This window comes from Haliotis rufescens, unplaced genomic scaffold (assembly GCF_023055435.1).
Source record: "Haliotis rufescens isolate VD_foot unplaced genomic scaffold, xgHalRufe1.0.p SCAF_3, whole genome shotgun sequence".
NCBI classification, from domain to species: domain Eukaryota; kingdom Metazoa; phylum Mollusca; class Gastropoda; order Lepetellida; family Haliotidae; genus Haliotis; species Haliotis rufescens.
In genome coordinates this window covers 22,557,920-22,583,474 of record NW_025964001.1, presented here as the reverse complement: position 1 = coordinate 22,583,474, position 25,555 = coordinate 22,557,920, and the positions used below count along the sequence as shown (strand labels likewise).

Below are 25,555 nucleotides of genomic sequence, written 5' to 3'. Positions count from 1 at the left end.
TTAGTGTAACAGAAGGGATTGTAGTGAACATTGCACACTGATGCTCGGTATAGCTAGTGTAACAGAAGGGATTGTGGTGGACATTGCACACTGAGCTCGGTATAGTTAGTGTAACAGAAGGGATTGTGGTGGACATTACACACTGATGCTCGGTATAGTTAGTGTAACAGAAGGGATTGTGGTGGACATTGCACACTGAGCTCGGTATAGTTAGTGTAACAGAAGGGATTGTGGTGGACATTGCACACTGATGCTCGGTATAGCTAGTGTAACAGAAGGGATTGTGGTGGACATTACACACTGATGCTCGGTATAGCTAGTGTAACAGAAGGGATTGTAGTGAACATTGCACACTGATGCTCGGTATAGCTAGTGTAACAGAAGGGATTGTGGTGGACATTGCACACTGAGCTCGGTATAGTTAGTGTAACAGAAGGGATTGTGGTGGACATTACACACTGATGCTCGGTATAGTTAGTGTAACAGAAGGGATTGTGGTGGACATTGCACACTGAGCTCGGTATAGTTAGTGTAACAGAAGGGATTGTGGTGGACATTACACACTGCTGCTCGGTATAGTTAGTGTAACAGGAGGGATTGCGGTGGACACTGCACACTGCTGCTCTGTATAGCTAGTGTAACAGAAGGGATTGTGGTGGACATTGCACACTGCTGCTCGGTATAGCTAGTGTAACAGAAGGGATTGTGGTGGACATTGCACACTGATGCCCTATATAGCTAGTGTAACAGAAGGGATTGTGGTGGACACTGCACACTGCTGCTCTGTATAGCTAGTGTAACAGAAGGGGTTGTGGTGGACACTGCACACTGATGCTCTGTATAGCTAGTGTAACAGAAGGGATTGTGGTGGACATTGCACACTGATGCTCGGTATGGCTTGTGTTACAGAAGGGATTGTGGTGGACATTGCACACTGATGCCCTGTATAGCTAGTTTTACAGAAGGGATTGTGTTGAACATTGCACACTGCTGCTCTGTATAGCTAGTGTAACAGACGGGATTGTGGTGGACATTGCACACTGCTGCTCGGTATAGCTAGTGTAACAGAAGGGATTGTGGTGGACACTGCACACTGATGCTCTGTATAGCTAGTGTAACAGAAGGGATTGTGGTGGGCATTGCACACTGCTGCTCGGTATAGCTAGTGTAACAGAAGGGATTGTGGTGGACACTGCACACTGATGCTCTGTATAGCTAGTGTAACAGAAGGGATTGTGGTGTGCATTGCACACTGATGCTCGGTATAGCTAGTGTAACAGAAGGGATTGTGGTGGATACTGCACACTGATGCTCGGTATAGCTAGTGTAACAGAAGGGATTGTGGTGGACATTGCACACTGATGCTCGGTATAGCTAGTGTAACAGAAGGGATTGTAGTGAACATTGCACACTGATGCTCGGTATAGCTAGTGTAACAGAAGGGATTGTGGTGGGCATTGCACACTGATGCTCGGTATAGCTAGTGTAACAGAAGAGACATAGATAGTGTAGGAAATGAAACACCAAGTAGGTTCAGATAGACATTGCACACTCAGGGCATGAATAACTGGAGTGACACAAGTGATTGAAGCGGAGATTGATCACAACTATCATGTCACTGAATGGAAGTATATTTCAGCAATTATAGTTATTTGCTGACTTGACAGACCTCCTCTACAGCTTGGGTCACCGTACCGTGAGAGGAGAACGTGTGGCTACCCTTCTGTCCGCTCCGTCTCACAATAAAGGGTCCAGTCTGGGGTCTTTATCTGTAGAGCAAACTTCCCCTCCCATTGAACGCTGCGTCATATACCCCTCTGTACATTGTCCCTCTTACAATACCCTCTTTCACACTCTCCATTCCTAGCCGAAAAACGACCAATTTTACCGGCCTTTCTATTTGTTTACGAGTATGCGACTTTTCAGCTACACGGAGTACAATGTTTAGAGTATGTCGGCCCTTCCAGGGCTACGTGACCAATACAATGTACTAGGAAGGGGAAATTAATTTTCGGTCCCGTTCGACAGAACTGTCTGATCAGTTTGCGTTTTGTATTTTAAAATCCGGAGCAAACGTGCGGCTCGGTTTTGTAAAGGCAAGGCGCCAAACAGACAGTTCCGGGATGCCATTTGAAAAGGAAAGCACACCTATGCGTTAAGATAGGCATACAGAGAATACGCGACGTTTAATGAAGGGATAAATTGTGATATTCTATGGCCTAGAGTTACGAGACCGCCCCACGCAGTTAAGCTTACAACGTGTTGGGGGTAATCCTGTCCCTTAAATATTTGCAGACCAGCCTTCCTCGTGAATTTTGTTGATGTTAAGCCTCCTTTATTGTCTTACAACCGCCTCACGCAAATGGATCAAAATTTTGTCCATGGAGCATCCCCTACCCATTAAGCATCGTCTGATATTACTACAAGTATAAAACCTTAAACAATTCCTTTATTTGGTTAGGAAGGACTTACATAACATAAACGTTCTATTGATTGATCTACAAGTAAGGTATGTTATTGGTTAAGTAAATTTCGTTTAAATTGAGTTTATCGAAAAATCAAAGGAATAGGCAACAGAGACGAATGGACACACATTCAAGCAGGTAATTGGACAGTTAAATAGGAACATAAATTAAACTCACAATTAAAACGTGAAATGGACATTGTGGCATTGTTTATTCCAAATGTTCTGGGACGGGGTTATGTCACGAATGTGAGCATCTATAAAGAGACAAACATCGCAATAATCGAAAAAGTTTATCCTAAATCACTAAAGTAGTCATGATAAAAATATTGAGCGTATGAAAAATAAATAGATATTGCATACGTCTTCCGTTTATTTAAATCCTTTAAAATCGACAATGTGGGAGACGGTGTATTCGTGTGCAATATACATATGTGTATCATTACGTTGTAAGTTTCATATTCCTCGTCTCATTTACCAATCAGAGATATGCGAGTCAGGAAGCATTGAGTGGAAAGAGCCAGAGTGTGTACCTTCCTTGCACATGAAATGCATTACAATCTTCGTCATAAAAATCAATGCAAATAATTGTTAACAACATGCACATTATAGGAAGCTAATCTTTTCCACTGCTGATAACCGATGTAAATACAATCCACCTGAGAGGAGTGAAGCAGAATCGAAGTGTAGATTACCTGCACACGTGTAAATATCGCTTAGATTGCAATAGACATGTCATGCACATGAAATATACATACCAGATTAAGCATTACTGCCTATTGTCGAAACAGCTTGAGGGAACAAAGGGGGCTATTGACAAGTTATATACGATCTATCGCATCCTTAACCAAGCAACAACTCCCTGGTGCTTAGCGTTTTCTTTGTATATATAGTAGAGTTTGTAAACAATGCTTTGCGCAGATTTATGCTATACATTTCAAAACGCTAACGATTGATACTTATACAGTCTTTTGGTGTCTGTTTGTGCGAAGCAAACGGATGAATATTCACAAATCAGCGGATGACTGATATTGTACTGTTTGAAACGGACACAGACCTTGCTGACTTCAACGTACGTTGTATAGGAACGCGCATACTCCTTTGACAACGATGCATAAATGACATACACGGATTCACTGGAAAGAGAAATTTAAACTGTATTAAATTACTTTTAATATATTTAAATATATGCATCATGGATAAAAACAAAAACGGGGAGACACTGTCATGAAAATTAAAAACAACAGGAAACAAGAACGATATTCATAACATATGCAAAGTTGAAAAAGAGATGCATTATTTATATGATAGGGTAGAAAGATGCATCAAAGCATCCAACTGTTACGTTAACATGTGTTTCAATTTACGATTGTTCAATAGTTTTTTTTAAAGAATCATGTGATGTGATAGATATTAAATATGGACAGAAAATGCCATAAAGCTTTCCGAAAGTCGCGCGAACAACATCCTCAGCTTTGAGTCTTTTGAAATATTTACAATTTCAAAACCCTTTCATAAGACCAACAAAGAAAGGGACATATATCCAACAATTGGTTTGCCATGACTGTCTTTTAAAGTTATTTTGAAACTAGATGACTTGTTATGAAAATATACACATTAAAAACACATAGGCTCTATGTATGCGTGCGCGTGGTTGTATATATACATATGCTTAGGTGTATATCTTGTCATAATACCGTATCAGTTTAGCAATATTATTCATTTTTCCTGAACGTGCGCCTAATTCTACCCAACAATATACACCGCAATACAAGCTGATCATTGTACTTATAGAATGCTGGCAACAGTGTTATCGCAATCATTATGCACAACATGATATTCAATGAAAACGATCAGAATGCGTAATTAGCTTTTTCCGTAACAAATGTATAAAAGGCTATTATCTGAAAAAGCTGTGGTATATTTTCCACCGAGAAAATAATCCAGTATCTGATCAACTGTATAATCCCAAACTCTGTAAATTGGTTGAACATCTGTTACGTTCTTTAGATTCATATTTTCAATTGGTCTGACTCAGTCCATTTTATCATGTTTCGCCTTTCGCTCCCAACGAAACGGTATGTGTAAATGAAATATTCATAAATATACCTTCCGGAACACACTAGCAGCAGAAGCTAATAATAACATTTTATGGTATTCATACATCCGCGAATATTCATTTTATCAATAAAATAATGAACTAAGATATGTCATTTAGTAATAATAAACTAATATATATTTTTTTAGTAATAATAAACTAATATATGTTTTTTTAGTAATAATAAACTTATATATGTTATTTAGTAATAATACAGGAATTATGCCTGTGTCACCATAAACCTCACATGAGGAGGAGTTATCTGATGGATGTCTGCGATCGTAATAATGATACTGTATATCTTTCAACGAACTAGTACACGTTAGATTAAATGTCATTCTTAGGTAACGGGATGAATGAAATCATAAAAGTATTAATTTCCCCCATTCTAAATACGTTACAAAATTTATCGTATATTGTTTCCAATAATTACTGAAGCACCCTTGTGACCACAGATGAATTGAAAAAGCCAATACCAATCTGAATAAATGTAATGCGATATCGGTTTAATTATTGTGGAAGTAATTATACGACTTTTTGAAACAATGTTGTCAATTACATGTTAATTCCGAATGTGTATCGCAATAATCAAATACACATCTTGATTATGTGCAACAGGATATCCGAGTCTATTACAACCAGAAACTGAGTATAGATGAAAGCAGTATTGTTGACTTACCTGTTTCACATGTATCAAAGCATACGGCGAAATATATAATACGCTCTTTAGTAGTATTTTATTACAACATAATGACATTTTTTATGATACTCATTAGGAAAATTAATCGCATGATAGAGCAGTTTGCTGTTCAGAAAATTACCGCCGTATTATATTTGAATTGTATTACTACTTAGTGAATACAATATATTTTTGTGATACTCCAAACGTTAATATGTATGTGTATTTATAAAGGACCAATCATGTTTCATTTGCAAGTGTACTGTACATCCTAGCACACCATGTTAGTTAAATTGGAAGAACGGTGATATGGTTCAGAAAACGAAAGTAGAATGTGTATGTAACTTTTCTTTCAGTTTATGTCAAAGTCACGCTGTCATTACTAACCTGAAGGAGTATGCACATGGGCGTTTGTCATAGAGTAACCGATTCGTTCATAATACTGTAGTTAATCTGTTATGCCATGACAGATTAAGTATAGTAATATGAAAGAATGAGGCGGTCAGTAGTAGATAAGGGACATGAATTCAGGTTATCGAAACACAATTGAAATGTAACACATTCAGCATTTAGAAACTAGTTTAACCTAATACATCACTTGATAGCGTTTCCAAATACCAATGTAGACATCACTGAAAACATTACAGCTATCAGATGGTTACTTACACGCTTGGTGAACACCTACATATATAGGGAGATACCAGTGACAGATAAGCGATTATGATATGAACATGCTATGTGTATTCCTGGGAGTGATTACAGAGTTGACATTCTTGGAATGAGGTGTTGAAATGCAATGGGCACATAGGTAAAACTCCGTGACATAGAAGGTAAATTAATCTGGTCTATATAATAAAGGTTGGTATGTGGATAGCGATAATAGTAACAATAAGGTAATCAACATTGACATTGTCATGCGTTCCTCGTTGATACTGATCAGAAAATCGTATACATTGGTTACATTTCTCATGCTGAAATGGACTCGTGTTGTATTTGTCATAAATTTCATAAATGTTTTGTTTTATACCCTTCGTATTGTGTTAACGTATGGTTCTTTACAAATAGAAATTATAACAGTTTTCCCTTTGGCATTACAAATATCATTCAACTGGATAAATAAATTTGCCTAGATTGTGCATGGGTATAATCTTACACAATATAGTTTTAAAAAACAACTCATTTTTTTGGCGTTTTCTGAACTACGGTGTAAATACGGTGTATTATATATCTTTTAATCTGACAATCGCTTAATCACGGCCGTAAGATATCATCGTTTGACTACCGATATTCTTTTCTAATCTCAGTTACAAAGTTTTGATACATTTTAATAGAATGGATTACACAACACATTTTATCTGTACTTGAAAGTATTTGGAATCGTATTGACTTAATCTTGCACTTCAAATCAAATATTTAATTTCAATATTGAGCCATTAGCCAAAAAGGTAGTGTTTGTATTGCGTCTATATTTCAATTTTCATACAATGGATTGAACAGACGTTCCCTCTAAGGAAATCTCAAATTTGGGTTGTTCTTTCAAAATCGCCATATTTCACTGGTCCGGGCAAACAGCCCGTCACATTATAATGGTTACTACACGATCGAGTCATAATAACAGACCACGCCACTTGTTTTTAATTCATTGAATCGCCAGGCCATTATTCATGACGGAGATTCTTTTTCAGCTTTTTCCATGATATTTCCAAATGCGAGACGCCGAACTTCTAGAGAACAGAGGCTAGCCAGCTCAAATGGCTCATTTCGTGAGTTGTCCCAATAAAATCTGGCATGAACCCCATATTAGCGATACTGTAATTTTCTAATCCAAAGCACCAGTTCATAAAGAGGTATTTCTTGATGAAATGCTTTGTTTATAGTGTTTGAGGTGGACCATTCTTTAATGTCTTTGTCACCGCAAAAGGCTGTTATTTGCACAAACAGTCAATTCGTCATCTTTACGTGAAGATATCACAAGCGACAAATCGCTCGCTGGTAATAAACATTCTGTGGTTGTTTGATTATCATGTGAAGCAAATTGCTGTGGGAGATTCGTGCGTTTAACTTGAGCACATGGAGAACGTTTTTTTTTATGCAGTTGGTATCTAAAACATCTTATAATATTGGTCGTCTTTGAAGATTATCCATAATTTCGAAGCGCATGCTTATCGTACAAAGTCTTTCATCACACTTTAAGTTACAGGCATTTGTTTCTTGTTTATATCTCACCCAAATGTTTTATTTAAATGATTTACTGTAATACTTCACCAAACTGATATGACACATTTTCAATACATTTCATTATATTAACATGTGTAATTTAAAAGTAAGCTATAATTTCTTCTTATGGTTGCACATGAATGCAACATTGCCACTGAGATGTAAACTTGGAACTGCAAGTAAAATATAAAACGTCAACGACAGAGAATAACCAGTCTCGATTATCCGAACCAGACTCCATTGGGCGTAAAAAGGCAAAATAGCGGTGACAATTATATGAATTGTTCACTTAGAATCAATGACGACACCAGGTATTTGAATACAGTGTAATTGTGTTCTGTTATAGGTTATACATATAAATTAATCAAATACAACCCTATTTTATAACAAATAAGTACATTCAAATTTAATTCAGGTGTGGCAATTACAGCTAATTATATTATATATTCCTATTTAAATCAGCGTACAAAGAAATTTTCACTCTGAAGCAGGAGGTGCCTACACAACCAAATTTGTTTCATGCCATTTAATAAAACAGATGCAAAAAACTTGTTTTCGGGATTTAACATTTCTAGGGCCATTCATTCCATGCATAGCTCCTTTCCTAATTCCGAGACATTGTATAACAGAGGCAGTATTAATAATAGGAGAAGACAGATAGGAAAAGGCGGTAAACATGTTCTCCTATTCTCAAGCTTCAAATGTTTCAGGTGATCTTCACGAGTTTCACTAGACCTGATTATGTAGGGCTCACATGGAAAAGAAACATTTGGGGAATGCCACAACCCTCTCGATCGAAGACGATAGGAAAAAATGAGCGCGGCAAGAAAGGGTTTCTGTCAACGAAAAATAGCGATGGGAGACGAGGAACTATTTTTTTGCTCCCCATATCTCTCCCCAGATCTCGCGCCAAGCAGATTACCTCCCCTTCACTCCCTTTTGATATTCCATCGACGATGGACGAGGTCTTTTATCCCTTCTGATACTAATGCCCCTGTTCTGTTTCCGATAGAAGTTAAGTGAATACCATTGTTTTAAAGGGTCTGTGGAGCATGGTTGCTTGACGCCACTTGCCCTGGGGGGTTGCGATGGTGGAGATTGGGGGTGGGAGGGTTATGTTTAAGCCCATATATCAGGTTGTTTCCTCTGATCTAGATTAGGCGATATATCAGTGATATATGTGTCTTGTACGTGGGTGTCCGTTTTGAAAATGAAATATGACAAACCATGAATTGTGAACAAACATTTGTCGGACTTGGAATATTTCCTCTGCTTTTTGGGCAATTAGAGTAAAAGACTGCGTTTTGGTTTTCTCAACAGTTTTGGAATCCATTTATTTTCTACAGTTGTAGCGTGTGTTTTTGCTCTCTGTGTTTTTCATCCTATTTCCTATCGTTATGTTTTTCTGCTGTTTGGCCCTAAAAAAAATACCCAACATATCTATCATTACAACAAACTTTTCTCTGTGTCGTTCGTAAAAATAACATCACTTTTATTCGGAAAATGATCATTTTAAACTTTTGCAAAATATCATTGATGAATAAATTTGAAAAGTAAGATTCAAAAGATAATGATCCCTACGATATTTATATATTAAGCATAGATATTATGTTTGTAAACTTCTTGACGTCGAAATTATCACTATACGACAATATCGTATTTTCATAATAGAACATAGAACCATGGGACAATATCTGATTCTAAATCAATGTCCTTGGTTGTGCATATCATGAGCATCATCGATAACCCATCTAAGTCTTCAAACAGTCTCACGGCAATTACCAGATTAAGTAGTCTGTATCACAGTGAGCAAATTGGAATTACACAAATCCAGCTAACTGCTTTCCCACGTTTACGAATATGGGGAAGGAACATATTCATATTTCACTGCAAATCCCCCGGATTCCACAGCGTGAGGGGTTAGTGCGAGGGGAGAAGTCAAGGGTAAAGGGGTGTTCTGGGCCAGGCACAGATACGCCTTCATGAATATTCACAGCTAACAACACATAATAATCTTATAAAGACCTCCTGGTTTTTGTAAGATCTTTATCATACGAAATGTTTTTGCAGTTATGATAATAAAATAGTGTCAGTACTATACAATACAGCCATACGTTTTTATCATCATATCGTTATTATTCACAAATGATTTTAAACGCAATAGACAAAAAATCGTCCACACATGTTCGTGATGTAGGTATTGGGTTCTTGGATATGTATGTATATATATGCAGCCCTACATACTTGTGGAAGAGCTTCCGAGATAAACAGGCTGTTACTTATTCGTTTTTATCTTTTATTCAAAGCAACAAACATTCTCGTGTTATTTGACTTAATATACATGGATGTGCCAGGTGTTTCAATGTGAAATTCATTAATGACATTTGTCACCTGTTTCCCACTTCTACTTTATCTCAAACAGTAATGCTAACAGGATTCCTGATATTCCTATCATCAAAACTTTAAAACTAAATAAGATTAAACACACCAGTAAATTCAGAACAACAAACGAAGGATGAAAATAAACCTTTCTGCTCAAATACGACCTATCTCTTTGACATCTTTAAAACGTGGTGTTTATTAAGCTGTACATTGACCCAAACGAGGATGTTCCAGCAGATTATTGGGGAAATCTGTGAGAATATATAAGTTCCATTTTGATACTTTTGAGCAAGATACTGCATTTTGCAAAATAGTTTTGTACCAACATAAGCCATAAGTTTGGACCACAAATAACATCGTTAGATTCATATGAAATGAGTAGATTTCCCAAAGTCTAAAACTTATTGAAAAATTGAAGAGTCGTGATATTATTTGAAGAATATTATTAAGCACATATATTATGTTTTTAAACATATATGTTTTATATATAGATTTAAAAATACATTAAATCTTAAAAAGGTATTTGTACAGCATGATTCTTATGTTTAAAGACTATTTCTACTTACAGATAAGTAACCGTTGATTACTTTAAAAATGATGATTTGAAATATGTGACATTAACCATATGTTGTGGAATGAAGGAAGGATCTTTGTTTGGATGTTTGCTTATATTCTTCAAAAGAAACAAAATTCTTCTACTCAAAAAGAAGCTCATATCATTTACGCGTTTTATTGTATAAATATTTACAGTATAAACTGAACATCTTGCGCTAGCTATACAGGAATATTTTCAAATGATTAACGCGCAGGAAGACAAACGAATCAGTTATTTTGCGTAGGAAACTGTCAGAATGGGTCTTCTCACATAACGTGCATTCGGGCGATGACTTCTCACTTTCACGAGGTAATACCGGAGAATAATTCTTTAATTTCCTTTCAAAATATCCCTAGCTGCCTGTGAGATGGATTTATAAACTCAAAATCAAATAACCGACATATTACAACGCGGAGTATCACACAGCTCCATTTCCGAAAACACTGACACTGAATCTCATCATTAGTAAAACCCGGCCACCACAGGCGAATATAAAATGCGAAACCGTCTCTTTAACGAATCCAGAAACAGCATTATTTGCTCATGGCAAAGGTCATCTTTTGCGCATGTCTCTCTGTTTGATCAGATCTGCTAAGGCTTAGAAAAATTGCCCAGAACACATTTTCATGAAAAAGAACCATTTATGCTAATAATCCAAATATTTGTGTATTATTTGGTTACAGAAACGAGTATCTTCATCGCAAGACAATCCACTATTGAGAGTCAACGACAACTATAACAGTTTGGAAAAGCGTCCCGATAACACGACGGGCATGGAAACTGGCATGCATATGTAGAAATCGTAAACCATAAAGGTTTATTTGGGCGGGCTTAACACGTAGAAAAATAGATACAACATTAAATCATTGTTGACATAAGCAGAGAGTATTACCAGCTTGGCAGATCTTGCCGAGGTTAGCAAGGGACGGGCACACCAACAGTGTTTTTACAGAACTCGCTGGGGAAATTTCTTGGAATTATCATTGTTTTCTTACAATATTTCTTGAGAGTTCTTGCAATTTTACTTTGTATCTATGACAAGGATTAGTTCCATTTTATTTGCGAATACTACAAAACAAGCACGGTCAAAAGATGCTTTTAGAAAATGAAAATAGTTCGAGTTTGCAGTAGCTTTAAGTAATAGCACGATTTTATGAATCACCCAAACAGATACCTATTTTTCAAAATCCGAATTGATGAAATATGAACATTATTTATGGTTTAATGGTTTAAAGCCAAAGTAAACAAATGTGTTCATATATATGCATTGAATTTGGCTTGATTCAACAACATAGTGTTGTGTATTAGCATAATCGTAAATTAAATTTCAATAACCACATCAACACCTTTCATAAACATCCGTGAGGTGAAGTGAGAAGGTATCGATATTTTCAAGAATGTCTTTGTTTCGTATAGGTTTCCATAATGCATGGATACAGGTGTGAATTGGATTTATGCACAAGTAAACATAAGTTGTTTTACTATACTAGTAGGACAGTTGGAAGTTGGAAGATTGCCAATACCACGGCATGTCCGTGTTGCACCGACATGCCAATGAAAACTTAAAACTTTATAATTGATACATCTAATTTACAAGATGCAACAGCACATGGACGGCTCAGTTTAAAAGAAATACCCCTTTTCACGCACACACCAGTACGTTTGAACTCTGTTTTTATTTATGCATACGCCATTGTGCCTTTAAGGAGTGGGCAGTTAATGCATTTGCACATGGAGTAAAGTATTTGCTCAACACGCAGAAAACGCGACTCGATTCCAAAATAAGTACAAATGAGGAGCCAAAATGGTGATATTGCTGACATATTGCTGAAGCGGCGCAACAACAAACACACTTTCTCTGGATTGTTAAGTAGAGGTTATACTTTGAAAGAGGGGATATTTATTAATTTATATATCACATGTATGAATATATGTGCTTTTATGCATCATCTACCACTCAGAAAATCGATTTTAAACATGTACAGGAAGAAATGAACCGTAGCGTAGCTGTTAACACTTCTTCTTTGCCACACATTTATATATATCGTTTTTGTTTGTTTGTTGTTTAACTCCGTACTCAGCAATATTTCAGCTATATGACGGCGTGCTGTAAATAATTGAGTCTGGACCAGACCATCCAGTAATTGATATAATGAGTATCGATCTACGCATTTGGGATACGAAAACATGCATCAACCAAGTCAGCGATCCTCACCGCCCGATCCGTTAGTCGCCTTTTACGACAAAGCATGGGTTGCTGAAGTCCTATTCTAACCCGGATCTTCACGGGTCACATGTATATATATCATAGAGATAAATGCCAATATGGTGGATTGATCAGGGCGGGACAGATGTGCTTTTATGACTACAATTAAGCAGGGAACATTGGAAACGTACTGAGACTAAGACCTTTACTCTTGTAAATTAACCGGCAATATCAATAACGACCTTAATAACAATGACCTTCTCCCTAGTCATCTGTCTTACACACTGATCAGTATTTTTATTTAATTTGATGAACATGCAATAGAAATGCATTGTTCGGTTCGTGTTTTGTTTCTTTACCCTCACAACTTTCTTCTATGTAGTGATAATGGAGTAGAACTTGATCCGGACATTGATTGAAAGGTTTTTGATAACGACTCCACCCTACTTCAACAAACCGCCGTCATATATAAGGATTATTGCTGAGTGCGGCGTTACACAACAAACAAAAACAAACAAACTGCAACAATAAATCGCCTTCAGTGACATGACAAACGTACACAACTTCAATGGAACATTACTGGACGTATGACAATGGATCATGTCAACAGGTTTAATATGCAGTACCAATTCCAAAGTATTCTTTAACAGGAACCAAAATAACGAATTGAACTATTCGTAATTCTGATGATAGTTTTAGATGCTATCTTTGCCGCGACATCATTGATACTATGTGCTGCTCTATTAATAACATAGGGTCCGTTAAAACCATCATATCATGTTATGATACAGTAAACTACGGTTATAACGAACCCAAAGGGACTACTAATTTTAGTTCGTTATAACCGTAATTCGTTATAAGCATATATACAGCATAACTACCGCATATAGTCGGGACTAAAAAGTTAGTTCGTTATATCCGTTAGTTCGTTATAAGCGTGTTCGTTATAACCGTAGTTTACTGTACAGTAATTGCGTATAATACGGTATGTCGTCTTATCCATCATACTCATCATAGTCATATGTTAAGAAGTTGCATGAGTAACTGTTGGAAGAAGTTGACATACTTTTGGATCAATTTGATCAACGGATATTGGGACAAAACAGCCACCGAGCCCAAGTAATTCACATTGTATATTTTGTGTCAAATGCTTACATGGTTGTTTATGAATTAACTGACCTACACAACTCATACACGGTTTCAGACGCAGGGATTACAATATTATAAAACCAACATATGACTGACATTTGGAGATATCTTTTCAACACAGATTGACTAAATTGATAAATGTTTTCCTAACTAATGCAAATCGTTTTCTGAATTAGGTGCTCGCATTTTTATATTTTAAGTGCACCGCCCTTTTTCAATAACATTGTTCGCATCCCTTTTCCAAAAGAAATCCGCATCCGCGCTTGAATAGCATAGGTAATCCTGCCATACGGTCACTAAACGTGAACACTTAAAACACACGTCACCGTGTGGTGATACGGCACCCGTTTGAAAATATGGCAATGTCTAACGCAGGCTATGTCAACGCCCGAGTTTGTATTAAGAAACGTATCCCCATTACTGCCTAAAACCTGTTAGTGACACCTGCACGAAATCCACGCCAACTTTTTACGGTTGTCAACCAATGATACCCCTCGGAAAGCCCCGCAGTAGCGTGCGGCACGAACGTTTCTATGAATTCGGTTTTCGCCTCAGCAAAGAAGGGACGAAGCTGTTGAATTTTCATCGGTTTGACAGGTTTGGCTTGCCACCTAGTTTCTTGAACGGTGTCCCCATGTCACAAGTGATGTTTGCTGGGTTGGGGAACCAAACTCTTGCATTATTTACAAGGTAGAATAACTGTGAAAAGCGCGCGAGGCGTTGATGGAAATTTGCATCCATTAACGGGGAGCTAATGCACCGAATTTTACTGAGGCTATCGTAGCTTGAATTCGTTTTCTGTTACAAAAATGTTTTTATGATTGTGGTAATGATTTGCTTAATGTCAAATACATTTTTCTTTTATGTCTCTTTTTATTTTCAAATGTCCTCTTGCTGACGACATCAGGAACATATTGACGGGAAACCAGTCCTTGTCCATATTTATTACTATGTTTAAATAATATTTAACTCTTCGTGATTCCTGCTTACTGCGTTATTAACAAGATTGGACAAATGTGGCAACACCAGCATTGAAGGGAGATAACTCATCCATTATAAGGGAGAAAACTCAATGAGGAAGGATTAAAGGTCACCCCAACTACTACTACAACAACAACAACAACTACTACTACTACTACTACTATTACTACTACTACTACTACTATTACTACTACTACTACTATTACTACTTCTACTACTACTGCTGCTGGTGCTTCCGCCGCTACTACTACTACTTCTACTACTACTGCTGCTGTCGCTACAACAACTACTACTACTGCTACTCCAACAACAACAACAGCAACTACTACTACTACTACTACTACTACTACTACTACTACTACTATAACTACCACTACTACTACTGCTATTAATACTAATAATGCTGCTATTGCTACTCCTCCACCTTCTACTACTATTCCTACTACTTCTACTGCTGCTTCTGGTACTACTATTATTACTACTGCTACTAGAGCTGTCCGTACCAACGGGGTCCTGAATGACGGACAGCACGAAGGGCTTGTTAGGGTTAGTGAGTTGAAAACTGAGTGTCGCATCGGCACTGTTGTAGTCATAAAGTGGACATATTGTAAAACGTATCCGTTGTCGCTGTGGTTATAACACAGGGAAACAGATCCGATGTTACTGTTGTTATAACTCAGTGGAAATCTTCCAATAATCACATTCCTCTAATGTTCCTGTTGTTATACCAGTGGAACAGAGCCGATGTTCCTGTTATTACAGTGGAACAGATCCTATGTTCCTATTGTCACAATAGTGGAACAGAGCCGATGTTCCTGTTAGTACAGTCGAACAGATCCTGTGTTCCTATTGTTACAACAGTGGTACAGAGCTGATGTTCCTGTTGTTATACCAGTGGAACAGATCCTGTGTTCCTATTGTCACAACAGTGGAACAGTGCCGATGTTCCTATTGTTTCAACAGTGGAAGAGAGACGATATTCCCATGGTTACATCAGAGGAAGAGAGCCGATGTTCCTTTTGTTACAACAGTGAAACAGAGCCGATGTTCCCATTGATACAACAGAGGAACAGAGCCGATGTTCCCATTGATACAACAGAGGAACAGAGCCGATGTTCCTATTGTTCAACAGAGGAACAGGCGATGTTCCTATTGTTACAACAGAGGAACAGAGCCGATGTTTCTGTTGTTATAACAGTGGAACAGAGTCGATGTTCCTGTTATTACAGTCGATCAGATCCTTTGTTCGTATTGTTACAACAGTGGAACAGCGCCGATGTTCCTATTGTTGCAACAATGGAACAGATCCGATGTTCCTATTATTACAACAGAGGAACAGAGTCGTTGTTCTATTGTTACAACAGAGGTACAGAGCTGATGTTCCTATTGTTACAGACGAACAGATCCTATGTTCCTATTGTTACAACAGAGGTACAGAGCTGATGTTCCTTAGGTCATAACAGTGGAACAGCGCCGATGTTCCTATTGTTACAACAGTGGAACAGAGCCACTGTTCCTATTGTTGCAACAGAGGAACAGAGCCGATGTTCCTATTGTTACAACAGTGGAACAGAGTCGATGTTCCTGTTATTACAGTCGATCAGATCCTTTGTTTGTATTGTTACAACAGTGGAACAGCGCCGATGTTCCTATTGTTGCAACAATGGAACAGATCCGATGTTCCTTTTATTACAACAGAGGAACAGAGCCGTTGATCTATTGTTACAGCAGAGGTACAGAGCTGATGTTCCCATTGTTACAGACGAACAGATCCTATGTTCCTATTGTTACAACAGAGGTCATGTTCCTGATATTACAACAGTGGAACAGAGCCGATGTTCCTATTTTGTCAACAGAGGAACAGAGCCGATGTTCCTATTGTTACAACAGAGGTACAGAGCAGATGTTCCTATTGTTACAACAGAGGTACAGAGCAGATGTTCCTATTGTTACAGACGAACAGATCCTATGTTCCTTTTGTTACAACAGAGGTACAGAGCTGATGTTCCTGTTGTTACAACAGTTGAACATAGCTGATGTCCCTGTTCTTATAACAGTAGTACAGAACTGATGTTCCTATTGTTACAACAGTGGAACAGAGCCGATGTTCCTATTGCCATGTAGCACATCAGCATCGATACCTGGTGCCAAATAGAGATAGGTAGGGTGTCTTTCATCGTGTCCCAATTGCATAAATCGATGGTCATTGATCATGCATTGTCCGGTCCAGATTCGATTAATTACCGACCGCCATCATGTACTGGAAGATTACTGCCTGTAGTGTTAAACAACAAAAAAGGGATGAAAGAATAAATTCAGTGCTAATACAATTGTTTTCTTTAACACAACAATGTGCCATGACTCCTGTAAGTCTTTTGTAAAGGATATAAATAATGCAGCCATCGTACTGACGTCATTTAGTGGATTGGTACCCCGAACATAATCTACAATGAAAATATATGACAAATGTGTCCATGTTTGTTACATTAATAATACTGTGGGGATTAGTAGAAACTACCCGACTTGCATTTTAGTAGAACATAACATGTAGCTTCGTCTTCAACAGCAGCAGCAACAATTACAACTACATCCACAGCAGCAACAATCCAGTTATTTAGAGTTTCCTGGAAACGCTTTCAAATTTGATTTTGGCAATTATCCTGTAGTGATGTCTAAAACGAAATGGAAAAAAACCAAATATCGGAGTCCAATTCCGTTGTGCTGAAATTGGATAAGTCAAATACACAGTTGACTGATAGTAAAATTAATGGTATTCTTCTTCATTCAACAATATAAATATGCTCACGGGGTCAGTTGGATTAGCCAAATATTCAATTATCCTGAGGCTAATTTAGGTCGCCTTAATGAGCCGAACTCAACACACTGACCTTAAATGACCAATTGGTTGTAATCAGTGTTATTATTTTTCATAAATATATCTTTTTGGCATGGTTTGTCTATCAGTTCCGGCGAACATATACTCACACAAATCAATGTTAACAGATTGATCCATTATGGTGGCACAGTTGCTAAAGCCGCTGTCCCTGTCATGGGACCGCCTCCGTGGTCTAGTGGTAGAGCGTCCGCCCGGAGAGCGGAAGGTGCGGGGTTCGATCCCCGGCCGCGTCATACCAAAAGACGTTAAAAGATGGTACTTGTTGTTACCCTGTCTGGCGCTCGGCATTAAGGGGCTAAAACAAGGACTGGTCGGCTCGGAGTCAGTATACTGTGTCTGAGTGGGGTATTCATGTAAAACTGCGGCATGGTATCTCAGTGGGCTAGCACTATAAATCGGCATCAGTCCGGACTAGTACAAGCAGTCACACGCACGCACACACACACACGTGTATGCACGTCGCTATATAAGTGCAATAATCTTGGACACGACGTTAAACCCAATTTCACCTCACCTGTCCCTGTCATGGTCAGTGTGTGATTGCGGCTGAACTAAACCGCACCAGATTCCAAGATAACACATCTTGCATAGGTTTTGGTGAAATTGTTAAATACTTGTTTATATTCCATCATAATTGTGACAGGATCCGCAGATATCAGGGTTCGAATCCAAGATTCGCTCCGATTATAAGCCTTAATCTCTCGCGTGTACTTGCAGTATTATTCATTTCGCACAAGCGTAACGGGATACGTCTCTGAATTGATAAAGTTGATTGATCTCAAAGCTTTAAAATCTTAATCAAATATTCTATTACCACAAGAGGTATTCCCAGCCGTTGCACCATTTACTCATAAACCAATCTGCAACACATTTTATCATTATTAAGACAATTAAAACCCGCCATATGTATTCCGCCGAAATATCCAGTCACAAGTTTGTCAATTTTAGCGAGTGTTTGCGACATAATTAATGTTTCAACGCCAACAATCGGTCACGTGATTTAAAGCTTTTATGCAAATAGGACAACCCTGTCCGTACTTACCTTGCCACATAAACAGCACTACAATTTATTAATTGCTGCTTTATGGGAGTTTCAGAAACTTGAATGAATAGAGTATGTTGATTAATTGGTTTTGCTGTCCGTGTGTATCAAACTTGATACGGGAACCTCGGTGTCGGGTGGTCGGCACAATTACGATGAGAAATCCAAGATGTCACAGTCTGCTTTTTGTAATACAAGGGTAGGAATTGACAGTGGGGTAGGATGACTTCAACAAACAGTAGAAACAGGATTGACATAGTTAAGGCTGTATTGTTGTTTTGTCGTTCTTACTGTCCGGGATTATCGTGTCAGTGCCACGGGGTGTGTGATGCAGAAGCCGTTTATCGGGATGTCTGATTGCTATTAGATGACGTTAACGTGAGATGTTATAAGGTTGAGAGTTTAAGTTATCTATGTATTTTAGACATTGTTTGTAATTCAAAATCTGTATCTTATATTTCATTCTTTTTCATAATTATTACTTCCCTAATCCATCCTGCAGACGTCAGTTTGTTATAACATATATTTTCGTTCCTGAAATAAAAATAATTATGTTTAGACTGAACTACTAATATTGATATAGATATATTATTATTTGTTTCATAAAACAATAGTTTTCAAAATCTGTATCTTATATTTCATTCTTTTTCATAATTATTACTTCCCTAATCCATCCTGTAGACGTCAGTTTGTTATAACATATATTTTCGTTCCTGAAATAAAAATAATTATGTTTAGACTGAACTACTAATATTGATATAGATATATTATTATTTGTTTCATAAAACAATAGTTTTCAACATGAAAACAATGCCTTTTCAAATATATCCTAAAATGTCAGTATAAGATATTGTTAGTTTAAAAATCAGTACGCTACATGTATCCTGTTACTGACATTGGCAATAGGTTCACAAGAAAGAAAAAGCTTATTACCCAGCATGTTTTACAATCATAAGCATCAACGATGTCATGGATATATAACCTGTGCTGGTATGTTTGACCTGAGACGGTTTTAGGTTTCATATTGATGTCCGAGAATAACGGATTATTATTTATGAAGATTTACTTTTGCCCCTGTTACGAAAATGTTAATTGATATACAGTAAAGTACGGTTATAACGAACTCAAAGGGACTACTAATTTCTGTTCTTTATAACCGTAGTTCGTTATAAGCATATATACAGTATAACTACAGCAAATAGTCGGGACAAAAAAGTAAGTTCGTTATATCCGTCAGTTCGTTATAAGCGTGTTCGTTATAACCGTAGTTAACTGTAAGTTTAAGGATTTGATTGGAAAGGGATTGGGGTGTTGTGTTCGTAAAACGCACGATTAGAGTGAAATTTATGTTCAAATGAAATTGTCAGAATTTTCTTGAAAACAAAAGTTAACAACAATTTCATTTTTGTCGGGCGATTGATTTTATCTTTTTTTATGGTTAAACATATTTTACATTAAAATGACATTTGACGATAAAATATGATATCCTCTTTGCCATTAAGTAAATGACTTAGTACCATGTTTGTCATTAACTAAATGACTTATTACTTTGACACAGCATACGGAAGGTGCATACTAAGATATACAGGTATCTCATATGAGTTGGGTCTGCCTCCGTGGTCAAATGGATACGAGCGTCTACCAGTAGAGCGGATGGTCGGTGGTTCGATCTCTTTGACCTAAAGACGTTAAAAGAAGGTAGTTTTTGTTACCCTGCCTGGCGCTTGGCATTAAGGGGCTGAAACAAGGACTGGTCGGCTCGGAGTCAGTATACTGAGGTGTTCGTGCGGCATGGTATCTCGGTAGGCTAGCGCTGTAAAACCGACGTAAGTCCGCACTAAAACAAGCAACCACGCACACGTGAACACGTGAATGCACGTCGCTACGTAAATGCAATAGTCTTGAACGCGACGTTAAACACAACACGCCAACGCCAGACAACAACTAGTCTCGACTCTCCACCGAAACAGACCCCATTTCACCTCACCTCACCTCACCTCAGCTCATATGAATTGACATATTGTATTACAACTGATTACATTCACAACAAGTGAAAAGACAAAATGCTTTATTTCACATAAACTATGGACACCACATGCCGTCAATCATTATCAAAAACTAAATGACCTCGATAACCAACATACCGTCCCGTCAATCCACAAAGTCAAATTGAGTTTGATTCCAGAGAATAAAATGACGAAGGGATTTCCATTTCTTTTAACGCGATTGTAATAAACGCGAACGTTTAATCTCATTGTTTGAATATGCATCAGAATATCTCAACCGCGAGCTATTAAATTTGCATGTGCAAAATTCATCCGATTAATAATAGTTGATATGTGTTCAAAACAATAAGAAAGTAATATTCCGAGGTCAACGTCGTCACGCACAGTTCCAACACAAAAAAACCAATGAGAATTGTTAAAGGTAACAGGTCAAGCTGTGCGCAGGTGTCAGATATGCGTGGTCAGGAGCTGGACAACTGTAACCGTTAATTGTTCTGGTCATTCTCCTAGCGGATACAACATGTGGCGTTTATAAAAAAAAGTGAAACAATATCACTAGGTTGTGATGTCAAACTGACCATGCGGGATTTGACCAGTCTGTGTGATTGATGGGTGATATTTGCATCAGAAATGATTCTAACATTTAGTATTCAATTAGCTTTGCCTGATGCGTCCACTTAATTAGAATAGACATTTATCGTTATTTTCAAGGCAAAATACTACAGTGCCTTTCAGCAGTTTTGGTAATTTATTGTGGAATCCGATGCGGTTTATGTACGTAAGGTGTTAATATCATTCATCCCTGTAGATACAGTTCGAATACTTTACATTTAACCATTTTAAAAAAATGAGGCTGGTAAAATACCATTTTTCATCCTTTTCCAATAAATTTCCTTACTCTCAACAAAATATGAATAAAATGTTATCATAGAAATGATATATCATATCATATTTTATACTAAATGTCATTTTCGTGTGATGAATATGTTAAAAAGAATTTCGTAAAGTGAAGAATTGTCATTTCAAATACGCATATGTCTATAACACCTGTGTTCCTTTCATCTGCTCTGAAACTGTGCATGAAATGCAGGAAAAATAAGATACAGACACGGGATCACGGACGTCCTGCGTGGAGGATCTGTTTACAAATATGTATATTTCAAAGGGCCCTTTTTTTTCCATCTGTCAAAAAGCACAATTCTCATTGTACATATATCACAGCTGTGTTACCCACCTGACTAATGTAAAATCAATAGATACTATGTGTGGTGGTTGTGGTAGTTAGAATTGTTGTCAGAAACACATTTGATGGTTTTGTTGTTGACAAACACATGGTATTGACACAGTATTGATATCAATATTGTGAATGTTAACAACAGAGCGTCCAATAAAGATTAAATATTACAACAGAGTGTACATTAATGGCATATTACGTATCGTTTCACAACTTAAAATAAACCGTGCACATTTCAGTCAATGAAGGGATATTTCACTTAAATGATTTTCACAATTGATATAAATTCGGATATCTGAGACGGATTTGTTTCCTGATTCATACACTGTCCTGCCAATACCGGACACCTTCGTTATCAAGGGGAAAATGAGTGGACGTCCTTTACGCTGCATCCGATACCTTCGTCCGAAATGAGGGTGTGCTTTGAATGAGGCGTGCATTTGAATTAGGCATCAACACGAAGGCGATGCGGCCCCATACAATGACCTTTACACGACGTTTTCATACGTCATTACTCACAGACTCTTACTTAAATGGAACGGGTGGTCACACTTGGTGAATACAAGGGCGGATCCAGCATTTTTAAAAGGGAGGGGTCAAAATATGAAAATCCTCTCTCAGATAATTTTACTGCTTTCAGCATACTACATTTGGTTTTCAAAAGGGTGGGGGTGGTGGTCAGAACACCCCCCCACCCCCACCCCCACCCACCCACCCCCCGACCAGCCTATGATTTGGTTGACAGCGAGGCGTACCACAACGACGCGGATCATTGCGTACGGTCGTGAAACTGGCGGGACTATTGCTGAGTGTGGAGTCAACAAGCAGACACTGACGTTGTTATGAAAGCTGTGGCGAGTGCTACCGGTGGGACACGACACGCTTACCTCGTGTCACCACTGATTATCAATGATCCATTCATATAATTTTAATATTTCTGTTGCCCTTTACGCCCAGTGGAATCATTATCGGCAGATAATCGAGACTGAATATTCACTGACGTTGACGTTTGGAATTAAAGAGAAACCTCTTTGCCCCAGCCGTTCTGCATCACAGCGTGTGGTGTCTGTATTAATGAGGTTCTGTTTCAAATCAATTTACATACGTTATGGAAAAATGTCTCACATGTTCCTAAATCACTCAAACCAAAATAATTTTTTGTAATATGTTAGCAATATTATGATTTTTAAATGAAAATGAAAACATATTTATTGTAAATTCTTGCACACAATGTAAATTTCCCCTAATCCAATGCAAATATGTTGTTTAGATGTGAATAGATGTCGCTGCTTTTAGATGTACTTGTAATACATCAAAGAAACATACCACAACAGAATGTATTAATAATATATCAGCGCCATCATTTATACACATGTCGTTTTGGGAACATGTCATTCATACGTTTATTTTAAAATGTTTCAATCTGTTTATTAATGAGTTGTAATGTTTGTATTTCAGGGTCCTCCCTGGTAGACGCATGCATCCATGGCAATATATCCAGGCTGTGTCAACAAATTGATGCAATGACGAGTGTTACTAGCCGGAATCGTACAAAGAATTTTGTCGCTTTTAATTGAGATTTAAATGATGTGTGTTGCGTCACCTGGATGGAGTATAGAGTAAATATACTATTGGTATTACCAAGCACGGCAGACTCCAACCCTTATATACGTGAGTTTTAGGACTCAACAAAGGTGTAGCTTCCTGTTTATGTATGTTCAAACTCATTTGCGTATTGCAACAGGTTTTTTTATAATATGTCAAAATATTATATGTCAAAATGATTTATGTAAACAATACAATACAGCAGCCGCAGCAATAGTTCGACAATGTACTTTTCAATGTTTATATTTCAGGGTCCTCCCTGGTAGACGCATGCATCCATGGCAATATATCCAGGCTGTGTCAACAAATTGATGCAATGACGAGTGTGAATTATATAGCCGGAATCGTACAAAGGAATTTTGTCGCTTTTAATTGAGATTTAAATGATGTGTGTTGCGTCACCTGGATGGAGTATAGAGTAAATATACTATTGGTATTACCAAGCACGGCAGACTCCAACCCTTATATACGTGAGTTTAAGGACTCAACAAAGGTGTAGCTTCCTATTTATGTATGTTCAAACTCATTTGCGTATTGCAACAAAATTTTTTATAAAGCATTACATGTCAAAATGATTTATGTAAACAATACAATACAACAGCTGAAGCAATAGTTTGACAATGTACTTTTCAGCTCAATTTACACCAATGCCAGATACGTTGACATCTCGCGATCTAATACAGCATTGAAATTAATACTATGCGATTTAGGTACTAATATTTACTGGTAAATAAAGTTTGACTTGAAAAAAGATGGTATCTATACGCATGGTGGTGTTTGATTCAATGCAATACTTAAATTCTTATGTTTATTTTGAGCATCTGGAAGTTAATTTCAAAGGCACACACACACACACACACACACACACACACACACACACACACACACACACACGCACGCACGCACGCACGCAAACACACACACACGCACGCACGCACGCACGCACACACACAAACACGCACGCACGCACATAAAAAAAAATACAAAGCAAGATGAGATGCGTTCCTGTCTGGAACTTGACGAGAGTGGCACTGACACGGCAAATGAGTAGCGAGGCATTATCACTTTATTCGCCTCGGAAACGTTGTAATTATTAAATTTGGCGTTGCACTGATTGGAGTACAGTGACAAGCATGTTTTTGTGACCACTGTTTGTTTGTTTGTTTATCATATTGTAGCTGTAGTATACAAAATCACATTCATAAAAAAATGTATCAGCAATGTAGGGAACAATACTATGTGGATTTTTGATTTGATAAATATTTAAATTTATTCCCCTTGTTGTGTATGCCGTGTTATTCGCCATTAGAGGCGCGATGTAAAACAACAGAAATACACGCTTAATGTTTTGTTGTATTACATCCCAACTAATATGAGTGCGAGGAGACATAGGTGGGGTGTTAATATTTCTATTATCTAAAAGTACTCCCTTATACTTGAGTAAGGAAATACAATACTGGACCTATTGAAAGTATAATACTTTAATGCATTTAGAATTCAGGTAGACGTGTAAATCCTACTGCGAAAATAGTCTGATCCCTCGTCAGATCTTTCACCAATTAATGTATTGTTGTGGGAAGCAGAGTCACATGCCTTGCTGAATTATCGTGTTATCCGTCAAAATAATTGGCAGCTGAACATGACGCCATGTTTTTTTTCCGTCTGCTCGACGCAGGCCGTCATTTTATTGACAAATGTAACGTAAAGATTTACACACACTCACTCACTCACTCGCGCCCTGTGACAAGCGATGCATTTATCGAAGCAACGTGAAACTCTACACCGTGTTTCCACACACTACTTGTTCCGACGACCAATATTTATTTAGAATTTATCATGAAAATCAGTGTCACGTAAAACCCTTTGTTTTCACAGGTTAGGTCTAGTCAATTATATAAATACGTCCTTTTTTATTACCTTGAAACTTGGGACCCGTTTCCTGAAATCTCCGAAACTAAATATTTAACTTCAAAGCAACGCTCGGTTATCCAAAGTTGTTTT

General features: G+C 37.6%; 1 long non-coding RNA gene across 1 annotated transcript in view; it reads left to right on the top strand.

Annotated features, from left to right (window-relative positions):
• Positions 1-25,004, top strand: part of LOC124146425 — a 53,444-nt gene extending 28,440 nt beyond the window's left edge. The window contains exons 2-4 of the long non-coding RNA XR_006862677.2: positions 6,927-7,004; positions 23,408-23,620; positions 23,806-25,004. This is a non-coding gene — a long non-coding RNA (uncharacterized LOC124146425). The remainder of the gene's footprint in view (positions 1-6,926; positions 7,005-23,407; positions 23,621-23,805) is intronic.
• Positions 25,005-25,555: the final 551 nt, after the last annotated feature.